This window comes from Mastomys coucha, unplaced genomic scaffold (assembly GCF_008632895.1).
Source record: "Mastomys coucha isolate ucsf_1 unplaced genomic scaffold, UCSF_Mcou_1 pScaffold11, whole genome shotgun sequence".
Classification (NCBI taxonomy): Eukaryota; Metazoa; Chordata; class Mammalia; order Rodentia; family Muridae; genus Mastomys; species Mastomys coucha.
Window position 1 is genome coordinate 21,659,043 of NW_022196893.1, and position 6,049 is coordinate 21,665,091.

The 6,049-nt window shown below is 40.1% G+C and overlaps 1 pseudogene; it reads right to left on the minus strand.

Moving 5' to 3' along the window:
* Positions 1-4,050, minus strand: part of LOC116082669 — a 7,240-nt pseudogene extending 3,190 nt beyond the window's left edge.
* Between the last annotated feature and the right edge of the window lie 1,999 nt (positions 4,051-6,049).

Here is a 6,049-nt window from a genome sequence, read left to right on the forward strand (position 1 = left end):
GTATATGCCCAGGAGTGGTATAGCCGGGTCCTCTGGTAGAACTATGTCCAATTTCCGGAGGAACCGCCCAACTGATTTCCAGAGTGTTTGTATCAGTTTGCAATCCCACCAGCAATGAAGTAATGTTTCTCTTTCTCCACAACCTCTCCAGTATCTGCTGTCACCTGAGTTTTTTATCCTAGTCATTCTGACTGGTGTGAGGTGAAATCTCAGGGTTGTTTTGATTTGCATTTCCCTGATGACTAAGGATGTTGTTTTTTTGTTTTTGTTTTTGTTTGTTTGTTTGTTTTGTTTTGTTTTTTTGTGGACAGAATCATCTACCCATCAAATTGTCTTCTCAATGATTTTCCATGTCCATAAACTAGTGCTGCTTTCCTTATCGGTCAGAGAAGCTTCAGGGATTTGGGTGTGTGTGTGTGTGTGTGTGTGTGTGTGTGAGAGAGAGAGAGAGAGAGAGAGAGAGAGAGAGAGAGAGAGAGAGAGAGAGAGAGATGAATGGTAACTGCTGAGAGTCACAACTGGTTAAAGTCCTGAGAACATTTGTGACTGATGAGTGCTCAGCCATAAATGGAGATCTCTATCATCCTTTCCATAGCTCAGAGAACATCACAGAAGAGAGAGAAGGGTCTGAGATCCTGAGGACTGTAGTGCTGTAGATTTGACTTCCAGGTTTGACATGCTACTGTCCTTCTGAATTCTCAGCAACTCTACCTATCTAAGACCTGTGAGAACGTGAACTCAGCAACACCCTGCTGCACGCACTTGTCTACCCCAGTAGGTCTACAGTATCAGGGTTAAAACCTGATCATGGACAAGAGGCATTATGACTCCAAAGGGAGTTTGTCTCCTGGGGATTTCAGTCAGTTGTGGGTATCTCCTAACTCAGATGTGTTCCAGATTGATCTCTGCTAAGTCTGTGGAGAGATCTGCGTGCTTTCTTTATTCAGGCATAAAGGTGCCCTAAAAAATATTTTATTATAGCTAACACTGAGATTGAACATTATTTCCTGGCCTTCACAGTGTTTCAATAATCCTATTAGATTTCCTAGTTGTAATTAGCTGGGAATTTTTACTAGAAGCTATCTTACCAGACAGGGCATCTTAAAAGTCAAAAATAGCAGTTAGGCACTTATTATCAGAGAAGTCTCACACAGAAAGAAAAACTATTTTACTGCCAGTGAGAAGCTAGAACTGGGAGGGCTCCCATCACTAATTATTTATGTTACAGCCAAGGAATGTTAGAATACAACCTTCAGCCACTTGCCTCAGACAGACCCTGAGAGTTTATCTTGGGGCTGCCAGGACAACCTAGCCCAAGAAGAAAGAAAACACTGCTCCTCTGCCTTGCACCTGGCTGTTTGATTTTACTGACCTTGATGTAACCATCTCCTGCCTATGTGAATTTTGTAGTTTGCCCTGTTTTCTATATGCTATATAAGCCTGATTTCTACTTTGTACAAATTGCATTCAGTTACAGCACTCCCTTGTGTCTGTTTCTGTTTGTCATTTCTTTGTCAACGCCTTGTCTAACTGACTAAGACCCTGTTCCCCATATGAGTTGAGGGAGGCCCAGACTGGCCGGCCTGTGGCAACACCCCATCATGGAGGAGGAAGAGATCAGAAGACCTCTTTTCTCTCTGAGGACCTATCTGTAGTTGATGGTCCTTGATGGAGGGGGAAGCATGTCTTTTAGTGGTGTAGCCACAGACAAGGCTACATGGCCTGTGCTTCTGTAAACAGCCTCTCAGACAAGTCTCCATAAGCAGTCCTAATGGAACTCATTGGATCAAGACATAAGAGCATGAAAATGAAGGAGGGACAAGTCAGAAAGAGGATGGGGAATCAGCAGGAGTGTGGAGGAAGAAGAAGTAATGGGGGGAGAATATGACCAGAACGCATGAGATATACATGTGAAAATGCCATAACATAATCCATTATTCTGTATATTTACCATATGCTATTTAAAACCCCTTGGAAGAAAAAAAAAAGGTGATGAAACTCCAATGGATAACTACCCAAATCAGAACCTGTCATGCTGAATTGTTATTCTGAATTATTGTACAGTTTAGAGCTGTATACAGGAAATTCTATGACGTAAAACACAAGGCAGAACAATGACAAAGCTTAACCCCTAGGCAAATCAAGTAAGGCTATCCTGGGCTATGACCCAGACATCAGTGTTCAACACATCCCTCTGATCCCACGGCGATGTTGGAAATGCTAGTTGTTTTCTTTCTGTAACTATTTACATTTCCCTAGTGAAACATTATGCACATGTAAAAAATATTCATATATGGTTTGCAACAATGTCCTTATTTAACTATCTTTTAGTGAAATCTATAAATCAAGAGAAGACAAGCTGGCCATTCACTCAAACAAATCTAATTAACCTCCATCTGTCTCCTCCCTGCAGAGCACGCGTAATGTCCATGTTACTTAACTATTATGAAATGATTGGGCTAACTCTTCACCATGGTTTAATTTATACTTCAAAAGTCTGAAATCAGCAGTAGCTAGCACATAACAAATAAATATGGCAGAAGATTACAGCTTGAACTCTGCATCAGTTTACTGAGGTAACCGAGTCTGTTATAGCCACTGCTTACCCAGAACTCTGGGACTGAACATTTTGTCACTTGTGATCCATTGTATAAGTAAAACGTCTCATTGCTTGTTAGATTAAATTGAGTGGTAAACATTCTTGGTGCTCTGTCAGGATGAACCTTGCCAATGCTTCTTCCACTGACAATTATTTTTACATCTTCTGGGAAGTAGTTTTCATTCTTTGGATTTCATTAAGGACTGAATTTCGAAGGCATACCCACTTTCTCTCTAAGGTATGAAAAGTGTTCAGAAATATAAGAGTCAACACTGAAGAGGAACACAAAGCTAAGCCCTAGTGACTTCCTCCTCTTCCTTGCCTGCATTCCTTTATGAGCTGCACACAACCAACACTTACTTAAGAAAGCTAGCACTGAACACCCTGAGGTAGAAGAACTGTCCATATCTGACCTCCTCTCCAAACTACAATAAAAGCGTGAAGTAGTTATAAACCACTGTCTCTGTTTAGACCAGCAACATGACATGCAATTCATTTTTTGTACATAGTTATTTTTGGGGGGGTTCAAGAGTCACTCCACAAACCATACAAATGCCGATCTCAGTCTGACACAAATGGTTAATTGAATGCACAACCTAAGACTGATTGATCAGAGCTGTAGCTCAGAATTTGGGGCTGAGGCTATGGCCCGGAACATCTTTCTCTGTGAGCTTTTATAAAGGCTAAAACCACAAAAAACACAGGAAGTTTGTATGCAGGTACAGGAAGTACTGCCTGGTGGTTGGTGCTGACTCCAGCCATTCTAGACATAACAGCTCATATTGACCTTTAATTTGATGAGTCCTACAGAAAGTTTTTTGGAATTTTTTAAGATTAACAAACCTCATACAGAACATAACAAGATATGTAATCAGTATGACCTTGCCCTGAGTCAAGTTATTTTTCTGTGTCAATGACTGGTAGGCATATTACAGCAACAATATGAAATAGTTGGAAGGCATGGAACAGAATGTCTATAGCTATGCTGTTGGGACAGGTTCAGCATTTTCATGTTTCAAAGCAAATTATTTTAATCAATATAATGCAAACCCAGGCTCATACAGTTTATTAATGATATTTTGAGTATGTATTTACACACACACACATATGAACATATATGCACTCACATTCACATATACAGGGGACTTGCTTATCAAGTTTATCCAGCAGAATAATGCAATTGGTTTTGAATTATATTAAAACCTAAGAGCCTGGCTTGCCAATTCTTCAGTTTTTCTCTCTGACGAGTATCAACAAGCAAACATCATTAGGTCTCCTGAATTCATAGCTCCACAAATGTGGCAGATTCCAAAGCATAAGCATGAGATGGTGTGAGTATGACAAAGACAAGCAATTCTGTCTTCATCATGTCTGAAAACCAACATTTCAAAAAGTTGACTATTATGTAATTCAAACAGGCTGACTCATTTTATCATACTTACTTGACCCATATCGATAGCACCTTGTTAAGCAATGATACACCTGAATTTCAGTGAAACCAATTTGAACAGCCAAGATGTGGTGCAGGGATATAAGGTTGATTTCAGTTCATGTGGGGAAAGTCTCTAACTGTTAGAGTCTGACAGAACTCAAAGAGAGAGGAGGAGAACGATTTGACAGGCTATGCTTTCACTACATGGGCAGGCAGAGTCATGTCACCACTGGGAAGGCACCTAAAGATCTTACTCTGATTTTCTTTCTTTCTTTCTTTCTTTTTTTGTGGGGAGTGGGGTGTGGAGTTTCGAGACAGAATTTCTCTGTATAACCCTGGCTGTCCTGGAACTCACTCTGTAGACCAGGCTGGCCTCGAACTCAGAAATCCACCTGCCTCTGCCTCCCAAGTGCTGGGATGAAAGGCATGCGCCACCACTGCCTGGCCTGATTTCCTTTCATTTGTTCTGATAACATACTGACCAAAAACAACTTGAGGAGGAAAGGGTTTAGTTGGCTTATAGATCTTATAGTTGGTCCATTGAGAGAAGGCAAGCCAGAAATTCAAAGCAGGAACTGAAGCAGCGGCTGTGGAAGAAAGTTGCCTAGTGGCTAGCTCGCTCCTCATGCCTTGCTCAGTCTGCTTTCAAATACCACTCATTACCCTTCACAGTGTGCTGGGCCCTACTACATCAGTCACTGATCAAGTAAATGTCCCACAAACTTGCCTACAAGACGATCGACTCGAGGAGAGGATATGAATGCTGAGCTTTTGGGCCCTTGCCCTGAGGTTACCACATATACAAATCCTTAGTGAAGACTCTCATGGCAGGAGCTTTGCTCTTCTGTGTTGATCCAGGCTCAAAACTGGCACTACTCAGAGCTGTTGGGACAAAGATCACTCACATTAATAAAAAGGCAGCATTCATGCCCAGAACCCTAAAATTCAGCTTTGGCATCACAGAATGACTCCCCCCCCCAAGGATATTCTCTTATGCCTTTGTTATATTTCAGTTAAATTATATAATGATAAGATAGGTAATAATATAATTATAATATGATCAACAAAATCATTCTTGGTAATTAAATTTGTAATACTCTTTATAGTAAACCATCGGGGTAAAAACCTATTCTTTTTTGTTAATTTTATGTGCGAGTATTTTGCCTGAATATATTTAGTAATAGAATAAACTTAACTCTTTACCATTTCAGAAATACCTAGAGATGACTAATCTCATGTACAATTATGAAATTGTAACACTATTTCAGAGTTTGACAACAATTCCACCTCTGTTTAACTATGTACTGGGAATTCCTCCTAGCAATTACTCAAGGAAGAAGAAAGCAAACACAAAACAATTCAAGGAGAACCAGCCCTGCAATTGCCTCCCACACGCTAGGATTATCTATAGAGAATATCTGAGCATACAGATTAATCATTGGATTGATGACAGTACAGCAAGTTTTGTAGATAAATAAAGCTGATGTATAAATTCACTAAACTCTACAAGTCAGCATAGAAAGTGTAACAGTTAAAAAGAAATAGGGAATTTAAAGGAGCGTTAAAAACTCAGGAAAGCTAGAAATACTATTAACTAAATCTTAAACTTCATAAAGACACAAAATGCAATGGAAACTAGTTTCAAAAGACAAACAAAAGGAAAAACTACTGTAGCATTGGGAAGTCTTTGTTCAAAGGGTATTCAGCCTCTCCAAATTGAGCTTTGGATTTGACAGCATTAATAACCAAGAGACTCTTGAAGGAGGTGGGAAGATCTATTCCCAGCTGTATTTCAAGCTTATTATAAAGTAAAACAGAGTTTCAAAATGGCAAATGGAAAGAAAGTTGGGCCAATGGGGCGCAAGGAATCTGAGTGTAACCTAAAGCAGCCGTCTCTATCTACCACAGAGACAGCCTCTGTACACTAGTTGGGCTGACATCCTTTTTATTGGTCTGCAACAACATCTTCTCCATATAATCTCGGAGTGCTCAAAAGCAACTCTAAGAAGATTGATGAC